This window comes from Amborella trichopoda, chromosome 5 (genome assembly GCF_054954075.1).
Source record: "Amborella trichopoda isolate Santa Cruz 75 chromosome 5, AtrichopodaSantaCruz75HAP2 v2.0, whole genome shotgun sequence".
Lineage (NCBI taxonomy): Eukaryota > Viridiplantae > Streptophyta > Magnoliopsida > Amborellales > Amborellaceae > Amborella > Amborella trichopoda.
The window spans coordinates 7,910,534-7,934,298 of NC_142340.1; the positions used below are offsets into that span (position 1 = coordinate 7,910,534).

Below are 23,765 nucleotides of genomic sequence, written 5' to 3' on the forward strand. Positions count from 1 at the left end.
TCTTTTGCTCTCTCTCTTTGTATCTTTCTCTATTTATAATTTTTTTATCTATTTTGTGTATCTTTTTCTATTGCATTCTCTATGTGATTCATTATGCTTGACTTTATTTTCTCACTTTGGCTAGTGCTCGGGGTTATTGTATTGTATGATTGGTTATTTTATTACTTCACTTTTTATTTATTTTTAGTTTGATTGTTTCTGCATTTTTTGTTAAGTCGCCTATTTTTAGGCAAAAAACTAGATAAACGGAGTATAGCAATCCCTTTTTCTCTCTTTGCTTCAAACTCATTTTAGTTTATATCCTGTTTTATTTTTATTTTTATTTTTCTTTTGCATGATTATGATTTTTTTTGGTTGGGTGTTTTATTTTTGCATAAAATGCTATGAGACTAAACTAATCAATTAAAGAAAAATCTCTCTGTCTCACTCTCTCTCAACCTTCTCTCTCTCTTTGTTGCTGGTACATGGGTATCTCAATATTTAGTATAATATTTAGTTAGATATGTTTGAGGTAATTGGTATTGTCTTTATGTGTATGAAGTGAGAGACAATATTTAGTGTAATATTTAGTTAGATATGTTTGAGGTAAGTGGTATTGTCTTTATGCATTTGCGGTGAGAGGCAGCAGATGGAGAGATAGAAAGAGCACATAGACAAAGAGATATACTTCATGTAAACCTATCTTTCTCTAGCTTTACTTTCTATTATGGGATTGAGGGATACTGATATTTTTATATTCAATTAGTTCTCTATTATAAAATCATCTTTAATCTTTTATATCTACTTATTGTGTTAAGATCTGAAAGTCTTTGATTGTAGTTATTGATTGCGTGTAATTATTGTAGCGCACTCTCTCTCTCTCACACACAAAAGATAGAGAAGAGCAATTTTATGCGGTGTAATGTTCTTACAAATTTTGTGCAGAAACAGGTGATAAGCAACGCCAGAGTAGTTAAGATTTTGTGTGGCTTATAGAGACCTCTTACCCGAAGGATCATTCTTGGATATGAGGTCACATCTCCAAACTTATGATTTTTGTTCTTCTTCTTGTGATATTTCGTTATATCACCAGTGATATAGAGAGAGGCGAGAAAGGGAGAGATGATGGTAACAGTCTCACAATTAATGTGAGAGAGAGGGAGGGAGAGATATGGTAGTCATGGTCTCTCACCCCAACTCTATACTCTCTTTTTTGAAGAAAACAGAGAGGGAGAGAGAGATATGGTGGTCATGGTCTCTCACCCCAAGTCTCTCTCACATATGTACTCTTTTTTTTTTGAAGAAAACAACTCTTGGATAGTTCACAATAATTTATATTATTGTTAGGAGATAAATGCATGTTATAGTCAATTTGGATGCATAATTCATATAAAAAAAAAAATTGCTACGAGATAAATGTATGTTATGGCTAGTTTGGTCATATAATTCTAATAAAAAACTCACATAGTTTTCATATTGAATTTTAAAATCTTACTATTTAATTTTATTGAGTCTACTTATTGTTTGTTGTATAGGTAGAGAAAAAAATTGTTGGTGTTATACCTAGCTTCCACCTGATATATTCTTTTGTTATTTTTCTATTTCTTTGTTGCATACATCTTCCTCACTCTCAATCAGTTACATGTATTTTACTTTTTATTGTATTTCTCAAGAGGTATGTTAGGATTCATGCATTACATATTCATATGATTATTTACATGAATTATCATTTTTTTGCATGCAATGCACTAAATCTAATATAAGATAGTTTATCACTATAAAAATTTTGAGCTAGTTTCTCTAATTAAGACTTGAAAGTTTCAATAGTTTCTTTTGAGATAGTTTTTCTATCTAAAAGTTAAAATTTAAGATATTTTCTCTCTCTAAAAATTTTGAGATAGTTTCTTTATCCAAATTTTGAAATTTGAGATAGCCCCTCTCTAAAAAATTTGACATAGTTTCTCTTTCTACAAATTTTAAGTTAGTTTTCCTCTCTAAAACTTTTGAGATAATTTTTCTAAAACTTGAAATTTGATATAATTTCTCTCTCAACAAATTTTAAGATCGTTTTTCTCTCTATAACTTAACAATTTTGAGATAATTTCTCTCTCTAAAAAATTTGAGATAGTTTCTATGTTTAAAACTTAAATTTTGAGAAAGTTTAACTAAAGTCCGGTGAAAAAAATAACCGTACATAATTTTCTCTCTATCTCATGAGGTAGGGAGTCCTTTTCATATAAAAAGGGTCATTTTTCACATGGAATAGATTTTTACATGTTTAAAGCACCCAAACATGTATAGCCTCATTTTTCTGAGAATTATTTTTATATGAACCAAACGACCCCTAATATTTCCCACTAAAAATACTAATCCAAATATCCATGGTCTTTGAAAAAACAATGTTTGAAGAACTGAGCTCTTGGCAGCAAAGAAGTGTACGGTGCATCCATTTATTTCAACAAGACAATCATAAATATTATCTAGTGAAAATGACGGACTCTCGTATGGTGGCTTTTAAGAAACATAGAGATGTATGCGTGTGGTGTCATTGTACCACACTGAGATAGATCTTAAAGCAAACACTTAGAAAAAGACTTTTTTGAGAAAGAGTGCAGTTTTACATGCAGCCGAAGCTCTAAACAATCAAAGTAAAATGCACCATCAAATAATATCGAGAAATGTGGTTTTAATATTGGAGATCTTTGTGATAGCCTTAAAATATATTTTCCTTTTTAGTTATAAAATTTAAAGTTTAAAAAATAATGTAGATCGAGCGGATTTATGAAAACTTGAAAATCTTGAAAATTAACGGTAAAAAAATGTATTACAAGATGCACTATTTCCAAAACTTGAAATCTATTTTTTTCTCATGTCCATGCATCTTGATGTCGAGATGATTGATTTGAGAATATTTGGGCATCAAAACAACCTCTTCTAGTGAAAATTTTGATGTGGGCTTTAATTTGATTTTTTAGAGCCTCGGCCCTCTATAAACTTTTTCCTTTTGAGAAACATGCAGATGTATGTGTGTGGTATCATTGTGCCACAGAGAAACAAATCTTCAGGCAAACACTTTAAAAAAAACTAAAATTCATTGCAAAATTCAATAGTTGACAGAAAGCACGCAATTATATGATTATCTTGATGTATTGTATGCTTTCGATAATGACAAAAATGAAAAAAAAGTCAAGAAATTAGATATTATAGAAGAAAAAGAGGACAAAGAAGAAGACGAAAGAATATTATAGAAGAAAAAGAAGAAGATGAAAGAATATTATAGAAGAAAAGAGAAGAAGAAGATGAAAAAACAAGAAGAAAACATGTACATCAGATAGAAAGAGGTGAAGGAGTAAAGCAAAAGACAAAACAATAAAAGAAATGTGGGGAGTTGCTGATAGAAAGAGCAGGCCCATTGTGGGCCCTACCCTATTTCTTGTTTTTTTTTATCAAAGGTTATGGGTTTTCACGAATAGAATTTTTGGTCTGTTAGTCGCTATGAGAAGAATGACAATGAAGAAATGGCTAGTTCCTGATATATCAAAAGGATATAGTTTATTAAAAAAATATATAATTAGATCATTTATCTTTGATACAAAGCAGTTACAATTAATCTTGACAATTGAATGTGAAATTGGGTGGCAACATTTATTTCATTGACCAAACTCAAAATTCAAAAGAAATTTTCTCGAATTTTGTGACACACCCAAGCTATCAAATTTCATATTGGATGGTTGTAAGTAATTGTAACCTCCCTGTATCAAAAGTAAATGGTCCTTATTATATATAATCCCTTAGTTATTTGTATTCCCTATCTTTTGGAATTAAGAAATGCGGGTCTCTCTCCTCAAAGAAGATGTTTACCTTCCATATTCATGGATTCCATTTGGGATTTTTAAAACTTCTTTTGTCTTTTTTTTTTTGTAATTTATTTGAAACTACCTGTAATTCTGAATAACTATTAATTACAATATAATGATGATCATTATCTTGGGATTCTAAATAACTATTATTTTATAGGGTGTGGTTTGTATAAGGTTGAGGCTTTAAACTATCAAAGTAAGACGCGCCTTCAAATAGTATCGAAAGATATTGTTTCAATACTGAAATCTTTGTGATAACCTGAAAATTTATTTTCATATCTAGTCATTAAATTTGAAGCTTCAAAAATAGTGTAGATCGAGCAGATATATGAATACTTTAAAATCTTGAAAATTGACAGTTAAAAAATGCATTACAAGATGCACTATTTCCAATACTTGAAATCCATTTTTTTCATGTTTGTTTGTCTTAAGGTTGAGATGATCAATTTGAAGCTTTTTTTAGCATTGAAACAACCATTTCTAATGAATTTTTGACGTGCTTTTTAATTTGATTGTTTAGGGCCTTGCCATATATAAACTTTTTCCTTATTTATAATATAATAATCATCATTATTTTGGCTCATTATGTAATAAAGGTAATGAACCAACAAAATATTTGTCCATATTATTTCTTTTACTATTTTTGTACTATTTTTTGTATCCGCTATTATCATTATCTTTGGGAGGCTTATTATGTTACGTAACAAAGCCATGAGTCTACTAAATATTTGCCTCATTCTTTTTACTATGTATCAGCCTACAGTTCGGTTTCTTTTTATACCAAAATTTCTTTTTATACCAAAATTTTAAACGATGGGAAGTACCAAACGAAATAGTTATTTGAAAATGCTTCACTTTATAAATAAGGGTATCATTTTTATCATTTATATGAAAGTTTTTTTTTTTTTTGAACGGATTATGTGAAAAGTTCACATAGTCAACAAAAAAATAGGGAAGGGATCATTTGTATGAAGAGTTTAAGTAGGGTATCATTTTTATCATTTATATGAAAGTTTTTTTTTGAACGGATTATATGAAAAGTTTAGTGTCAATGAAAAAAAATAGGAGAAGGGATCATTTGTATAAAGAGTTTTAAGTAGTGAACAACAAATAGAAGAAGGGTGTGTAAACTCATTCTTATAACTTATGCATTCACCAAATTACATTCACCAAATTACATGCCTTCAACCAAATAGAAAAAGGGACACTTATGCCTTCATCAAATTACAATCACCAAATTACATGCCTTCAGTAAAATAGCAAAAAGGGAGTGCTCACCAAATTACATTAACTAAATTACATGCCGTCAGCCAAATAGAAAAAGGAATGCTCACCGAATTACATGCCTTCCACCAGGGAGTGTGATCTCATTCTTGCGTATGTTCATGCATTCACCAAATTACATGGCTTCAGCCAAATAGAAAAAGGAACTTTGATCTCATTATGAGTATACATAGTTTCAGCCAAATACAAGAAGAAATTTTCTTCTTCCAAATAAGAGGGGAGTATCATCTCAGTCTTCATATACTCGTAAATTCACCAAATTACCTATTATATCATTCTTAACATGTTTATGCATTCACTAAATTATATGCATTACCTATCATATCATTTTTAACATGTTTATGCATCATGTTTAACATGTTTATGCATTTACTAAATTACATGCCTTCACCCAGATTAGAGAGCCCAATTCAACTATCATGTCGCATTCACTAAATTACATGCCTTCACCCAGATTCAAGAGAGCCCAATTCAACTTTCATGTCTTATCCTCTTGAAAAGCTTATGCATTGTCTAAATTAATATAAAATGTATAATTATTTTTAAACACAATTTAAACAAACATCTAACGGAATACACTTACTTGGATCTCATATCTGCAAAAACTTATTCTTGCTTGTGTTATTGACCCTTCCAAAGGCTTGGCCCTTGAAAGGCTTAAGCTTATGTTGCTAAAGAGTGTGCGCTGCGGAAAACTTCAACTTGATTGGTGTGGATTTTTAGGTGTTTTTTCTAATACTTATTGTTTGAGAATTATAATTTTTATTTATTGTTTCTTATTATATCACATTAAAAATTTCAATTGCTCTCCTCCGATTTTCCTACTAATAAAGCTTAGTGTTTTTCTGTTAGAAACTCATAATAGACATTGAATGGAAAGAGAAGAAGAGAAAACACAACATTTACGTGAGAAAACACATCATTTACGTAGTTCACGCTAAAGCCTTACGTACACTGATCCAAAGCCCCAATATACTACATCTTCACTAATTTTGGATAAAGATTACATCCTCTATATATAGACGACAATCACAATGAAACTTCTCTATACATAGAGGACGATCACGATGAAATTTGAAGATAGAGGTAAATAATAGGAGGCATTATCACCGATAACTAATTTGATGACCAAGTAATTTGACTTAGTCTCTTCTTATCCTCAACACTCCCCCTCAAGTTGGTACGAGAGATCTGAAGCGCAGTGCCCAACTTGCCAAACTCAACCTAGAATTGTAGTGTTGAAACCAAAAAGTGGCCAAACCTAGAATTGTAGTGTTGAAACCAAAAAGTTGCCTAAAAAAACTTGCACTGGTCTCACTGGCATGCTTGAATAGTACGCAAGAACGAAGAGATGTGATCGAGACATGTGATCACCAAACTTGGTATGAAGACCACACTTGAATAGTCTACAAGAGAGAAAAGATGTGATTAGGGACATGTGATCACTAAACTTGGTCTAAAGACCACTAAAGGTGCTACAAAGTCACAATGAAGACGATTCTGCGACAAATAAAATGTCAACGAACACTGAAAATTGATCAAATTTTCTCATTGAATAATCCACTAATCATTAATGTGCTCCCCTACAATAATTCCTCTGCTACACGGTGAGGAGCTAGGAGCAAATATGAGACGACTGAAAAATGCTCGAAAACCCGTAAAAATAATATAGAAGATATGGAGATGAGATCATTAGAGATGAAATCAACATCTCTAATATAACCGCTATGTGGACAAGAACATCAATTCCCTTCCGCTCAATTACAAAGTTAGTGATTTTCACCCACGTTTGCTCTGCAAATTTTATTATGAAAATTTTCATAGGGTAAAAAATTACTTCATCTTCAGGGGGTGAAACACAAGGCAATTTTTGTTTAGAAAGTGTTAGGATTTAGTGTTTAAGCATCCCTTAATCAGGTTGCAATCCGTCATAACTCTTTTATCCCTCCAACGTTTTTAGAATCTCATTTTTCTAGAATGAATGAGTTTTGATTTATGCTCATTGCTTATAAAAAAGAATATGTGAAATCAAGAATAGGAATTGAATGCATCACGCATCAAGAAAAAGCTATAAAATTACTTTAAATTTTAGAATTCAAAATCACCAAATATACAAAGATCGAACATAATAATTAATAGAAATCATGTTAATCATTTAAAGAAGTTCCCGCTGAAGTGATCAAATTAAGATAATAAAGCATACACTTTTTTTAAAGCTAAACAATATAACTATAGAATCCCAAAGAAAGAAATTTGAATCCGACTATATCAGGAACATAAGAGTTTATAAATAATTAATTATTAATTTCTCTTTTAGTATAGACACTACTAGACTCTAAATTTGATTCAACAACATGAAGGAAAAAATAATAATTAAAATACCTTCCAAAGAAAAATTACACAACATATTCACACTAGAAAGTTACGCAACACATACTATACGAAATTGATAAAAAAATCACTTAAATTTATATACCTCTTTAGTCTCATCCAATGCCCCTTGATGAACTATCAGTTACTAAACAAATCTTTCCCCAAACTTTTTTAGGTTTTGAATATGACTTACCATTTAAATTTAAAGAGCTAGTTGTGTAGGATGCTTTAAAGGGTTTTACAACAAATAGAACACTAAGAAGGCTTTAAGCTAACACTATAGAGGAAAAGAAAAAAAATTCGTCACACTAGAAGAATGTTATTCTGTAGTCTTATTATGTTGAAGATATGTAAAAGGCATGGCACATTAGGGTGAGTGTATGGTAGTCATGTGGACCATAATACACCCTTTATTCGACACCCCAAACACCTTCTTGGATCTTTTCTTTTCCTATTTATAACTTTTAAAATTGTCTTTGGTTCATATTTTTGATAAGCAGGAACAACAATGATGCCAACAATATAATAATAAAAATAACAACAATAGGAGAAATAAATTAAAACGTCAAATTACCTTAAAAATAAATAATAATGTCAAATCATCTTATTAACCATTATAATTATTGCTTTTTAAGTTCATTTCACTTAAGTACTTCTTATAAAACTATAAAAACAACCAAATTTCTTATGTTAAAGATTGAGAACCGGAAAGTGAGGGCATTTAGGTAATTTATTCACTTAGGTGCCCAAGTTAAATGACCAAAAAACCCTGGTTTTCTGGATTAGTAACATGGAATGCCCAAAATATGAAAATAACCCTGCTATTCAAGGCTAACAATATAAATTTCACTTGTTTCATTGTAACCTCCTTATTCTATGTTGGCCGGTGAACAAGCTAAATGACAAAAGCCCTGGTTTTTTTGGATTAGCAACATGGAATGCTCAAATTATAAAAATAACCCTGCTATTCAAGGCTAACAATATGAATTTCACTTGTTTCATTATAACTTCCTTATTCTATTTGCTAACCCATAAGAGTCGAGGATATTTCATCATTGGCTACATGCAGCTAAAATGTCCTTATTTGTTCAAGGTTTCGCATCCTGGGCAATTTTTATCATATTTGACTATATTCTTTTTAAAGGTATTTGAGTAAAATAAAAATTAATAGTAACACTCCAAATGGGAATATGATGACTTGACACCTTTCGTAATTTTTTAAGGTAATCTGACACTTTAATTTATATCTTTTTTAGTAATAATTCTAATGATGATGATAACAATTTTCAGCGCTTAAAACCCTAGGTATGATTCTCCATTGGGAGTCAATATTAGATTCTGTTGTGGAGTCTTTCTTGAGTGTTAAATTAATTTTATCATTTTTCTATTTGTGATGTTCATCTAAAAGAAGGGTAATATGAGAGCTTTTAGCCTCGATTTTTTTTTGTTTTGGATGGATAAGAAGTGAATTTGGTGGTTCCATGGGACCACAAAATCTTTTTCTAATCATTGTTTAATGTCTGTAGTGTACGTAATAACATAATGGGCATGAACATGTTTTACACAGAGGCACTTTTTTAGTGGTTCAATAAAAGATTCTATTGATTAAAGATTAATATTTGTCCAAAGAAGGAGATTTTCTAAAGGGAAAAGTTTATGTGCAGCCGAGGCTCTAAACCATCAAATTAGAGCTTACCTCAAAAATTTTACTAGAAGATGTTGTTTTGATGCCCAAATATCCTCAAATTGATCATCTCGACATCAAGATGCATGGACATGAGAAAAAAAAGGATTTCAGGTTTTGAAAATAGTGTATTTTGTAATACATTTTGAACCGTCAATTTTCAAGTTTTCATAGATCTATCGATCTACACTATTTTTGAAGCTTTAAACTTTATAAATAAAGACGAAAATATATTTTAAGGCTATCACAATGATTTTCAGTTTTGAAACCACATTTCTCGATACTATTTGAAAGTAGGCTCTAATTTGATTGTTTAGAGCCTAGGATCTATACAAACCACACCCTTTTCTAAAACCACTCTTAGACTAAAAAATTGAACATTTCATATCATAAGTTCTTATTTATTATTAATTATAGGGATCTAAAACATATTAAATGCATTAAGAGTGAGGATCAAAAGGTCTTAGTGAAAGATGACAAGGTCAACGAAAGGTGGAGAATTTATTTCTAAAAATTATTAAATGATAAACACAGTAAGAACATAGCGGTAGAAGGAACTGTTGGTATAAATGAGGCTAGACGTGATAGATACATTTGTAAGATTAGGATGTCGGAAGAATAAGTAAAAATGCTTTAGAGATATTGTAATTGGGAGAGAGATTTGGGAATGAGAGAAAGTGAGAAAGAGAAAATATAAGGCCTTCAAAGGCCAAGTAGGAGATGTTGGGTGTATGTGGCCTTTAAAAGCCTTATGAGTACTTGTAAAATGAAATGATATAGTGGAACATGAACTCAGTGGGAGTGTGGTCCCTCGTGGACCATACTAAGCAAATGATGTTTGCAGATACCGGACTGTGCTTGACGATCTATCCCAGTCAGTTGGGAAAAACCCATATTACCTGGGCATAAAGAACAAACCGAAAATGTTTCTAATGGGTTAGCCCTTGATGAGGTTGGATAATATGCCCGGATGAATGAGCCGAGGGACTGTGTGACCCTTGTGTGTGATGATGGCTTACAGAGACAGGGGCCAAAACCTCATCCATATACCATCACACAGCATGCATATCGATAGATCTTTCGGGAAAGCCAAAAATCCACTTTTTAGGGTGAAGCGTATGCATGTGCGAGAGATACCCCTATGCTCCATAAAACTGTGGTTGCATAAGGTCTTTGTGACCTTGACTTATCTTTAGGAGAGGACCTGATATCTACATATCGGGATTGCAATTCCTTGGCTCATCAACCGGACTGTGGTGACCCGCTAATGAGCCTCTGCTTGGACTGTGGGTCATGGGAAACACTGCGTCGGTCTGATAAAGCAAGTGTGGTCTGTAGTCCACAGTTGAAGGTGGAGTGCTCAATGATTGTTGATTCCTAAACCATATGGATCATTTTCCTATCAAATTAATATAATTGTATTTAATTTATGATAAAAATTATTTTAATATTGTTATTTGAATTTTTATGAACCCCTGGATATTTTATTTATAGTTTCTTTTGATTTATAAAATTTAAGATATAGATTTTACATATTAGAATAATATTCTAAAATATTTTTATTAGTTTTAAATATATAAAAATATCATGGGGGCCTATTGTGCACATGGGCCCGCCATATTTTTTAGAAGGTAGGGCCCATGAGTGCCTCCCTCACCCTTATTATCTTTCCTATGTTTTCGTGATATGGGATGTGGCCATATAGTTGGAAGATATTGACTTGATATATCTTTGAAAGATTTTGTGGAAAGATTGAGTAGAGTTGTGTTATTTTATGATATGCACAATATTTTGATTAGATTTAATTTATTTAGTTTCTATTGATGGGAAAATAGTTTAGGAAAGGGGGAAATGGTTCATGCACTTTCCATAATATTGATGGTCCATTTATGGACTGGATGGCTCAGATCTCTCACCCCACAAATCACCATTAATCGACGGTCTATGTTCAATCTCATAAGAAGAGGCAAGTCAAAGAAAACCCTAATCTTATTCAAAGCCTATAAAAAGGGATTGTCTCTACCAAAAATCTCTACACCTTATTGTTCTATCTCTCTCTTAAGAAAGTTTATCTCTCTCATGTTTGATCTCTCTCTTACACATTGTGAAAGAACCTAAGGGTTTAGGTTACGGAGTTCTTCTCTCCTATCTCTAAATTATGGATTTATGGCTAAGGGTTTTAGGGTTTAGCAAAAAGAGAATCAATCTTTCTCAAACTAGGTTGTTAAGAGAACTCACTTGGTAACTTGGTTTGGGGTGTAATAAGCCCGGTTGAGGTAATCTTTGGCACTCTTCTTTTTGTTTCTTGCAATCTTATCTTTTATTCTCAAGTATAGTACATAGTTATTTCAATGGCATCAAGTTGTTAAGATCTTGGTTTTATTGTTATATTGATTTTATTTGAAATTTATCTTATTATAATAAAGACCACTTGTAAATGATTTTTTGCCAAACAAAAGGGGTGAAAAAAAAAAAAAAAAAATTGTATTCTTTGGTACAAGATCACATAGGTCTTTCTTTCAAATACGTGTATAAATCCAAATTATTATTAATATATCTCATAATATTTATGCTTTTGTACGTATTAATGTTATAATGATTGCAAATTAAAATAATTACTAAAATAAGTTATTGGTGATTAATGCTATAATTATTACTATAGCAGCCATAAATTTTTTTATTATTCATTTTAGTTATATAATTTTTAATGTGTAATTAAAATAAAAGAATATTATACCATTAGTGCAAATAATTAATAAAATTTTAAATAAAAAAATTTTTCATCATAAAAGATGGATTGTCATATGAATTTTAATTAAAAAATATAATAAAAATAATTTAAAATGATATATAACATTTAGACGAGTATATATTAAAATTTTAACGTCATTTATGTGTATTACAATTTTCAATTGTCTATTAATTATAAATTCTAACACTTTTGAAAATAAAGAATTTAATAATTATAAAATGGAAAAAAATTAAATGTAATATCTTGCTGATGAATAATATTAAACTACTAATCTTCTTCACCTATAGATATAGTCACATCCATGACGAACCATATAAATCTTGATGTTCTTTTGTGCTAATCTTTTTTGTTCTTTTGCTTTATGTCGTCATTGTTAATTATTATTTTTTATCCTATTTTTCATGTTTTTATCGACCTCCTCTTTTAGGGTCGTGAAAAGAAAGTATAAATTGTCTACCAGGTTAATATGAAAGGCGCATATATTGTCTACCAAGTTAATATGAAAAGTGGATATTGTAATAAATGTATATAGGAAGGGTAAATAATATATACTTCCCTTTCACAAAGGTATTGCACTTGCAAGGTTATGACTTCTTTTTAAAACTTTTGAGTTATCTAAATGGACCTTAAGACACAATCCATCAATTAAAATTGTGTCAAACGAGCAGGATCCCTAAGTATGCAAACTCCTGTATTGCATACTTTTTTGATGGAGAAAGTCATTTCACAACTTTTTTCTCCTAAAAATCAGGCTAATTTTTTAAGTATAAAGGACCTCAAAACCAGCTTATCTCACAAAAAAAAAAGAAAAAAGAAGACACATGCATTATGAATGACATGATTATGCATAAGCAAGCGTCTCTCTTTATCATAATAATGATGATGATAATTGTTGTTATTATTATTATTATTGAGTAGAATGGAGAACCAGGATTCATATAACAAACTCCAATTAATTAGAAAAATACTAAAATAATGATGATAATTGTTATTATTATTATTGTTATCATTATATTTAACATATTATATTAATTAATAAATATTTAAACCTAGATACACCAATAGATGACCTAGGCAAAGGATTTTCATAACCTAATATCTATCTAGAAACTCTTTACATAGCTCTGGTTTAATAAGCCTAACCAAAATTTAATATAATCATTTTAGGATATGATCCAAAACCTGGGTTTCTATACAAAAGAAAACCAAACCAGCCATAAATCTTCCATATTTTTCCAAGATGGACAGACAAGTGTATCGATCAAGGTCGAAGCGTATGAAGTAAAATGTTTTTTTGAGCAGGAAATGTGGTAAAATAATCTTTTGAGAAGCAAATAGGGCAGACGAAGTGTGTGTCATGCCTGTATAAAGATTCATCCTCGGCATCCATTACGAAAATGGACGGCAGATGGCTGCCTCTGCATTTTATTCCTCACAAGATAGATTATTTTTTTTGTAAGTCAGGCTCACAAAAATAATACATCTTGCAATATATTATCCGGACCGTCTATTTTTAAGATTTTCTTATGTTTATAGATTTGCTTGTTTTGAACCCTTTTTGAAGTTTAAAATTTTATAATTAAAAACAAGAAAAGACTATCGGGCTAGGATTTTTTATGCTAAAATTGTATCTTAAGATGAAGTTTAGAGGTACACCTTACTTATGATTGTTTAAGGTTGCAAGAAACCACAGCCTTTCTGTAACGTGCTTTCCTTATTCCTATTTAAGTTATTGTCTTGGCTTCAAGACAGGGACGTTACAGTCACGTAATTTCCATTATCTTGGCATCAAGAAAGGGACGTTACAGTCACGTAATTTCCATAGCCATTTGTTTCTTTTTGCTTAGGTCACTCATATGCATAAAGGTGGAAGGTTCTTCACCAAACATTGATCTCAAAAACTTGGGGAAAATGAAATAAATAACTAATTGAAAGTACTCAAACAAATGGCCTTTTGTAATCCTTCCAAAATTATCTAACTCAATTCATCTCTCTCTCTCTCTCAAGCTTGACCTGTAAGTTCTATTTTTCATAATAATATTTTCCTCAATTTATGTTATTTATTAAGTTGATAAATACATGTAGTTTAACTTAAAAAAGAGGAATTATAGATAGCCCGAAATTGTACTTTCTAGGCATGTCACTCTCAATACGTCGGATATCCTACTATTAACATCTACACTATTTATTTTTACATCTACATCCCAAGTAAGGAAGTAGACTTTTTTTGGACTAAAATTCCACCATTGTAAATCAAATCTCATGCTTTCACTTTCTCTTCCAAACTGGTCTGACACAAAATGTGCAGAACTGGCACAACTTGAATGCGGAAGCTGCTCCAATATAATTTGTGTTGGACCGGCAAAATTTTAATAGCAGAAGCCAGTTTGGCACATTTTGTCTCGAACTGACACATTTTCTTAAAAGTTGGTTTGGCATTTTTTGCCAGACGAGCACGTTTTGAAGATGAGAAACCGATCCAACATTTTTCTTGCCAAACCAACGCATGTTGGGTGTCACATTTTGGGAGAGAAAAGCGGGCTAAAACATGGGCTACTTTGGTCCAAAACATTGACATTTTTACCTTGGGGTAGGTGAAAAATAAATAATCTTGAGGTTGGGGTAAATAATGTGAATTAAAAGTAATTGTTTTTTAGGTAGAGGGATGATGCCCGAGAAATACAATTTGGGAATATCCATAATGGGAAAGGCTTTTATGCTTCCCTGCAACATAGAAGATCTATGATTTCCCTACCATCCAGCAGTCTAATTTGATCAAGTGAGCCACTCATTGTTTGATCTTATATCCAACGCATTAGAATATTTTATTTTTAATATTTTTTAGACAAATTATATGAATATGAAATTTGGTATGTGTCATCTTTTCATTAGGGTACACCTACAAAAAATATTAAAAATAATTTTTCGATAAAATATAATGACCAAAATCCCCCTAGAATCTTTCAGGGGTATTTTGGTCATTTTATTTGAAATATTTTTTTATATTTTTTACAAGTGCGAGTTTAATAGATGATTGGATGCCCAAATTTTAGCATCAAAATTTTTTATATAAAATAAAATAAAATAAAATAAAATGGTGTAGAGAGGTGACATTGTGATTGGGGCGATCTTAGCCTTCCATTCGAAATGGATAGATGGATAGGGAAATGTATATAAGTTTCATGTTGTAAGGGAAGCTTAAAAAGCTTGCCCATCTATAATTTTCCGAACTTTGTCTCCTAATTCACAAAGCTCACCTTTGAAAGTGAAGGAACAAAGAGAGCTTTGAATTAATTACATGAAGAGATCCATTTTTAGAACTAAAAAAAAAGGATTGTATACAATGAGATCATTTACTTTAAGTACAAATAGGCCATAATTACTTATAGCCATCTGATATGAAATCTAATAACTTCGGTGTGTCACAAAGTTTGAAAAAATTTATTTTAAACTTTGAGCTTGGTCAATGAAATAGATGCAACCAACCAACTTCACATCCAATAGTCAACAGTAATTGTGACCATCTTATACCAAAGATAAATGATCTCATTGTAATATATTTTCCCAAAAACAGGAAATTCATTTTTGTGAGTACTCTTGTATGAGGAGAAATCAAGCACTCTAAATGCATAGGTCAATTTTTTTTTTGTACTATTGACTATATTCCAACTTTCCACACGGTTGCTTCAAACACTTTGATTCGCGAGGCTGACGTTTGAAAATGACAAGATAAAAACAAACGTTCTCCAATTTTCAAATTAAATACATTGAGAAGCAATTGGGTCCGGACTCGATGCCATCTCAAAATCGGATTGATCTGTGACCGATTCCCATTCACTTCGACGACCGAGGTCGGTAATCACTTAGTTATGAAAAACCGCGTGTATAAGTGTCGCTATAACTTTATGACTTTTCAGTGGAGATCGAATGAGCCTCAATGTAAAATTACATTTGAGCTTTAAAAAAATAAAGAATTTTATATAAAATCTAAAAATAACGGATTTTATTTGTAATATATTTTTTAATGTTTTTTATTATTATGGCAAAAATTGGAAATTTTTTTGGTTATTAATACTTATTTTAATATTTTTATTTATTATTTAAAATCTATTTTTTTCATTAATTTTCTATTTTATTTTGATGTTCTTTGTTTAATCATTTTTAAAAATTTTTTTTTTTTTTTATTATATTTTTTTTGCATTTTTTTTTACTTTTTAACACTTCTTTTACTACCCGATACTTGTTCGATCAAAGCGGTTGAACTGGCCGATTTACCAGTTAGATGGTTAAATCGCTTCTAGGCCTATGTTCGATTAACCGTCCCGATTCGATTTTTCCTACGTGGTTAGTAGTTTTGCCTTGGCAACCTTAGTTCGATATGCTTCTTAGGACGTTGATACGATTTTGCCAAACAGGGGCCACAAGCAATTTAGTGCATGGGCCACACACACACTTCCATATATCAATGGTAGCGCTTGCAAATAAATAAATAAATAAACCCTTTCTCCCTTTCTCTGCCCTGCAACAAACTGAGCACAACAAGCCCAGAGAATGGAGGAAGAGAGGAGAGGAGTGCCCAAGTCCTGGTGCTTCCCTTCCCAGCCCAAGGCCACATAAACCCAATGCTTCAATTTGCCGATCTGCCGATCACCTAGCTAGCAAGGGCCTCAAGGCCACCCTTGTGGTCCCCATCTGAAGCCTCAATGATATTCGTAAGGCCGATCCATCAGCCATTGCCTCGACGCACCTTGAATACATCTCGGACGATGATGGCTTGCCGTCGAATGTCAATATTGAAACATATGTGAGTACATTTCGGCATGTTTGCTCGGAGAAATTGCGCGAGCTCAGCACATAGCTCGACTAACTGTAGTGGGTTCCTGACCGGTCTGTCTAACATATGACTCATGAGTTGGGCCTCGAAGATTGCCCACGACCATGGCCTCCAAGGAGCTGCCTTCATAACGCAGCCTCTTGCAGTGTGCTTGATATATTGCCATTACAGCCGCAGTCTACGGATAAATCCCGGCATCTGCCTTTCTATTCCCGGAATGCCACCACTGGGCTTACGAGACCTCCCCTCGTACATCAACCAACCTGAGAGCATCCCGTTGTTCCTCGAAATGTAGTTGGACCAGTTCAAGAACATGGGCAAAGCAGATTTTGTCCTTGTGAGCTCATTTGACAAATTAGAGGAAGAGTGAGCATAGGGATCGCAGTGTCTTGGTCCCCGAAGATGATCGGGTTTGCACTCACATTAACCTATGGTAGAAAAACAAGAGCCACCAGGACAGGAGATGAACAATGTGACCCTGCAGACTGCCTCAGTTGGCTAGATGAGAGGCCGGACAGCTCAGTTGTGTATGTCTCATTTGGAAGCTTGGCGGCTTTACCCACAGAGCAAATGGAGGAGGTAGCCGATGCCTTGCGTTCAAGCAAGCGGCCATTCCTATGGGTGGTGAAGGCCCCATATGCACACCAAAAGGGCGGAAACTCACTACCCGAGGGCTTCATGGAGGCCACATCAAAGCAAGGGTTGGTAGTGCCATGGTGCCCTCAGCTCGATATCCTGGCTCATAGAGCGGTAGGTTGTTTTGTGACTCATTGCGGGTGGAACTCAATACTGGAGGCGCTGAGCCAAGGGGTGCCAATGGTTGCAGTTCCCCAGTGGAGCGACCAGCAGACCAACTCGAAGTTTGTTTCGGATGTCTGGAAGACGGGTATGCATGTCGAGATTAGCAACAAGGGATTTGTTCTCAGAGGAGAGCTGGAGAGATTCATAAGGGAGGTCATGGAAGGGGAAAGAGGGGCTCACATAAGGGAGAATTCTCAGGTGGAGAGACCTGGTTAGGGAGGCTTGTGCAGAGGGAGGCAGTTCTGATAATAACATCAAAGAATATGTCACCAATATTTCCATTCATGAAGGTGATGCCAACATGTGAATTTATATATGCATTCTATAACCTCTATCCCATTTGGACTTCATACCTATCACGCATAAAAATACTTGTTATCTGAATTCCATATCATGCTGTACCTTTTATATATTTTGGAATATAAGATGTACTCTGGTCAATAAATCAATAGTTTTGGACACTGGATCTCCACCACCCCCTTTTCTCTCTCTCTCACTATATATAAATAGGAAAATGGTTTCATAGGGCTGCAGCCCTATCAAAACAAGTAAAGCCTCACCTCATAATTCATCAAAAATTACAATTCAAGCATCGGAAAACCTTTACATTGATTATCTCGTGCCTGAGAGTATTAATTGTCAAAAAAATTTGGATTTTAAGCTCTAAAAGTTTTGTATATTGTAACAAATTATCTAGACTGTCAATTTCACCTTAAAATTAAGCGTTCAGTGATTTGCAAGATCTGTACCACTTTTGGGGTTTCAAAATTTATTATCGGTGCTGGAAATTGTTTTAGAGGAGATTTCTATTACTGAAAGTGCTTTCCCAATGAGTTTTTGAGGTGAGGCCTTATTTTGTTTTCATAAAGCCTAGGTCCTAAAGAATCTTCATCTATGTATACATATGGCCTAAAACTTTGTTTTAGTTGTACAAGACATTGTGATATAGCAAAGTGAGCTATTTGATCACTTAGAATGCCGGCCTCGTAATATATTTTGAATTGATGCTGATCTGGCGAGCAACGGAGGAACACCAACAATATAATTGTGAAACCAGGAGTGTTGGACCGGCCTCAACAATTTTTTTAAGAAACGAGGTCGGTCCAACACTCAAGTGTTGGACCAGCATCAACAATATTATTAAAAAAAGAGGGTCGATATGTCACTCTACGTGTCTAACCTACCTCTGTACTACTATTCCTAAAAGTGCCAAACCAGCCTCATGAATATTATTGAGAATCAATAGATGTCTAATACTACAAGTACCAGACCGGTCTCGACAATGTAATTGAGAGACATGCATTTATTATAAGGGCATTTCTATCTGTTTTATTTTCCATTATTAAGAAAATGTTTAAAATTTTATGTTATTACACATATGTCCGTTTTTTAAATTTCATAATAATTTATTTAAAAAAAGACCAAATTACTCATTTTCAGTTTTTCAAAAACCAAAATTTAAAAATTTTCAGTTTTTCACAAACCAAAATGGAAATCATGGGGTAGAACGTCAAAGATAAACCAGTTTACATAGAGAGAGTAAATGGAAATAACCACCCCAGAGAACCAACTTAACATCAACCTATAAATCAATATGGGCCTCTAGTGAGGGCGCCATTCATTTAATTTGACCTTTTTGTAAACTCCATGAGAAATGGAAGAGCTACTAAAAGAGTTAGATAAAACTACAGCTGCTATGGTGAAGAGTATCGTGCCAAATCAGACATGAGAATCTAAGAAAAGCTCTTGAAGAGCAGCTCAACAAGTTCAATGAAGCCAAGATTCAGATGGAAAATCAGTCTGAAGAGCTAAACCGGCAACATGAAGAAACAGTGGTTGCAAGTCAAATGTACGAGGAATTGAGATCCCGCCTGACTTATAACGAATCTGCCCTGAAACGCCTGAACTTGTCAAGAAAAAGAGGAGAGAAAGAGAGAGGTGTTTCCTTTCAATGAATCTACGATCCAAAAACCACCATAAAGGGAGAGGTCAAAAGAAACAAGAAATCTCTGATAACATAAACCCAAATTCTTTAGAGGGTGTCTTCAGTTCCTCACAATTTTGTAACTATTACCGTCTTAGTAATACAATGTTAACAGTTCTAAAAAAAAACCATAAACCCAAATTCTCAAAATCTCTTACCGCAAAGCATTCCGTGAGCCATTAAAGCGAAGGCGCAAGCACCTGCACTTTGGACCCTCCATCACCATTTTAGGGAGCTTACAATACATCAGACACCTCTTGCACCCCGCAACTACAAGTAATCTTCCTCTTGCTTTCCCCGATCCTGATTTGTATCTGAATCTTCCAAGTAATCTTCATCGGTATTGAGCCCAATTCTTCCTATTACAATGAATCAAACTAATCAATCTATTACCAGAGATCAGTTCCCAAAACCGTGAATACCTATAATTCGGTGAGTGAAAAACCAATGTCCGTTTTCAAAAACTTAAATTGTAAAAATTTTAGTTTTTGAAAAACCTAGTTTGGTCTTTTTTTAAAAAAAAAAAAAATATTATGAAGTTCAGAAAACAAACATACGTGTAATAACGAAAAGTGATAGGTATTTTCATAATAACGAAAAATAAAACCAATATTTATATAAATTTTCCCTATATTCTATATTCTACCTTGGGGGAAGGCTGTAAAATAAAGAAAATAGTAAACGGGTTAATAGTGGAGGGAAAAAAAAATATGGGAAGACTAAAAAGTTTGATATTGCTTTGTTGTCTTTTTTTTTTAATATAAATAAAGTGAAAATTCCATATAAATATTTTTATACTAATTTTATAGTTTAATAATTTTTTTTAATTAAAAAAATATCCCATCTATATCATGTGAACTGGTAGAAGGGTGCCCAAATGGTTGAGATTTCTACCATGCACAAAAGCTTTCTATATGCCACTAGGCATAGAAAATTTATGTACGACACCTCTTCCAACCAACGGATTTGAATAAATGGTTGGGATGCCTTCAGCCATTACGTCTCAAGTGACCCTTGACCGTTTGAGCTAGATCTAATAGCTCAAAGTATTTTATTTATATTTTATTTTTTTATAAATCATATGAGTATGAAATTAAATATGTATAATCATCTCATTGAAGCGCACCTAGATAAATATTAAAAAATATTTTCATTAAAATAAAATGACCAAACTGTCTAGTGCACATGGGGGCGCAATGTCATCCTTTTTAATTATCTTTTGAATTTTTTTGCTGTGCTCGGTGCGACCACGAAGTGACTTAGCCGCCCATCAATGCCTTTAATTAAAAGGAAAAGTTTATATAGAGTTGACGCTCTAAACAATCAAATTTGAGCTTAGCTATAAAATCTCACTAGAAGAGGCTGTTTTGATGCTCAAATATCTCAAATTGATCATCTCGACATCAAGATGCATGGTCTTGAGAAAAAAATGGATTTCAAATTGTGAAAATAATGTATTTTGTAACGTATTTTTGGACTGTCAGTTTTCAAGATTTTTAAGTTTTCATAGATCTCTCCATCTATACTATTTTTGAAGCTTTAAACTTTATAAATAAAAATGAAATATATTTTAAGGCTATCACAAAGATTTCCAATATTAACAATATTTAAAGGTAGGCTCTAATTTGTTTGTTTAGAGCCTAGTTTCTATACAAACTGCACCCTTAATTAAAGTCAACATAAAAATAGAACCAAACACGTGAAGGCCAGACACAAAGAGACGATAATTTCGTGAAACATGCGACAAAGCTCATTCCAATGACTAGCGGAAAAATCGCAGATGAAGCCGAGGGCCTATTTACTTTTCCAGCTATTGCGCTCCTGCAGGAGCACACTGTGTGACTACTCCTTTACTCAAAACACATACTTAGGGAGATGTGTTTTAGTCGAAAATTTTGGAAACTGGATATTTATTACTAGATGATTATTTTAAAAGAACAAAATTGAGTTTTACGTTTTACCTTCACCTGATCAATCTTAAGGCATTAGTTTTTTCTAGTACATATTTATTTCAGAAATTGTTTTTGCATAGATTATTCTATGGTTTGTGGAGATTGCATCCCATAATTTGAAATCTAAAGGGTATCCCTAACATGTGTTTTGCTCGAGAGAGTAAACAGACATCTTTTAGATAGATAGTATACTCCTCAAGGAGTAGGAAATCTTTTGGCTTATACTCCTCAAGGAGTAAGAAATCTTTTGGCTTACTTTTCTTATGTACTGCAAGTCCAGTTACCACAAAAGAGATCCTTGATGCCACATTATTTTACCAGGAAATGCATATCTAAAAGTGATTAGTCCATGAACCACACTCTATCTATATATATATATAATCCACGTTCACACTCTTCGATATATAAGTGCTAGAGCTTACAAATCAAACAAAAGCCCCCCCCTCATTCTCCACTCCCTGCACCAAACTGAGCAAAACAAGCATAGAGAATGGAGGAAGAGAAGGACAAGAGTGCCCATGTCCTGGTGATTCCCTCCCCATTCCCAAGCCACATAAACCCAATGCTCCACTTTGCTGATCGCCTTGCTAGCAAGGGCCTCAGGGCCACTCTCGTGGTCGCCATCCAAAACCGCGGCGATATTCCTAAGGCCAATCCCCCGCCCGATGCCTCCGCAAGTCTTGAATACATCTCGGATGGCTACGATGATGCCTTGCCGTCGAATTTCGATGTTGAAATATATAAGACTACGCTTCAGCGTGTTGGCTCAGAGAAATTGCTCGAGCTCATAGCTCGACTCACTGTAGAAGGTATGCGACCGGTATGTCTCATATATGACTTGGCCCTTAGTTGGGTCTTGGAGATTGCCCATGCCTGTTGCAGTGTGCTTGACGTATTGCTACTATGGCCGCGGTCTCCAGATAATCCCGACATGTGCGTTTTTTTTCCCGGAATGCCACCACTGGGCTTACAAGACATCCCCTCGTTCATCGCCCAACGTGAGGGCAATCCATCAATCCTTGAAATGGTGTTGAGCCAGTTCAAAAACATGGGCAAAGCGGATTTTGTCCTTGTGAACTCATTTGATAAATTAGAGGAAGAAGTGAAAAAAGAGATGGTGGAGCCCTGGTCCCCAAAGATGATCGGGCCGGCACTCCCATTAGCATACTTGAATGGTTGAAAAACAAGAGCCACCAGGACAAGAGATGAGCAAGGTGACCCTGCAGACTGCCTTAATTGGCTAGATAAGAGGCCCGTCAGCTCAGTAGTGTATGTCCCATTCGGGAGCTTGGCGGCTTTACCCGCCGAGCAAATGGAGGAGGTAGCTGAGGCCTTGCATTCGAGCAAGCGGCCATTTCTATGGGTGGTGAAGCTCCCCTACGCATACCAAAAGGGTGGAAACTCACTACCCGAGGGCTTCGTGGAGGCCACATCAGAGCAAGGATTGGTGGTGCCATGGTGCCCTCAGCTTGATGTCCTGGCACATAGAGCGGTCGGTTGTTTCGTGACTCATTGCGGATGGAACTCAACGCTGGAGGCGCTGAGCCAAGGGGTGCCCATGGTTTCAGTTCCCCAGTGGGGCGACCAGCAGACCAACTCGAAGTTTGTTTCGGATGTCTGGAAGACACGTACGCGTGTCGAGATCGGGGACAAGGGATTTGTTCTCAGAGGAGAGCTGGAGAGATGCATAAGGGAAGTAATGGAAGGGGAGACAGGGGCTCACATAAGGGAGAATGCTCAGAGGTGGAGAGACCTGACCAGGGAGGCTGTTGCTGAGGGGGGCAGTTCTGATAATAACATCAACGAATTTATCACCAAGATTTCCATTCATGAAGGTGATGGCAACATATGAATTTATTTATGCATTCTAAAACCTCTATCCTGTTTGGACTTCATACCTATCACACATAGAAATACCTATAATCTGAATTCCATACCATGCTGTACCTTTAAACTATTTTGGAAAATCAGATATACTCTGGTAAATAAATCAAATAGTTTTGAACACTGGATCTCTCCCTCTACCTCTCTCAATGGCCTAAAACTTTGTTTTAATTATGCAGCACATTGTGCTATGTCAAACTGAGGTATCGATCACTTGGAATGCTGGACCCGTCTCTAATATTTTGAATTGAGGCCGAGCCGGCCTTGGCTCTGAAAAGATTTAGAAGTGAGTGATGGAGAAGAATCAACAATATAATTGAGAAACAAGAAGATTCAGACCGGCCTCGACAATTTTATTGAGAAACAAAGTTGGTCTGG

At 34.0% G+C, this 23,765-nt stretch overlaps 1 long non-coding RNA gene and 1 other non-coding gene across 2 annotated transcripts; one reads left to right on the top strand and one right to left on the bottom strand.

Annotated features, from left to right (window-relative positions):
• Nucleotides 1–4,950: 4,950 nt before the first annotated feature.
• LOC148781918 (uncharacterized) lies at nt 4,951–7,719 on the bottom strand. Its single transcript, XR_016055842.1, has 2 exons — nt 7,600–7,719; nt 4,951–6,529 (listed from the first exon to the last, which is right to left on the bottom strand). It is a non-coding gene; the product is annotated as an uncharacterized LOC148781918 (long non-coding RNA).
• Nucleotides 7,720–17,039: 9,320 nt separating this feature from the next.
• LOC18430610 (UDP-glycosyltransferase 74E2) lies at nt 17,040–23,355 on the top strand. The gene is made up of 2 exons (XR_016056218.1): nt 17,040–17,870; nt 22,053–23,355. It is a non-coding gene; the product is annotated as a UDP-glycosyltransferase 74E2 (transcript).
• The last annotated feature ends 410 nt before the right edge of the window (nt 23,356–23,765 follow it).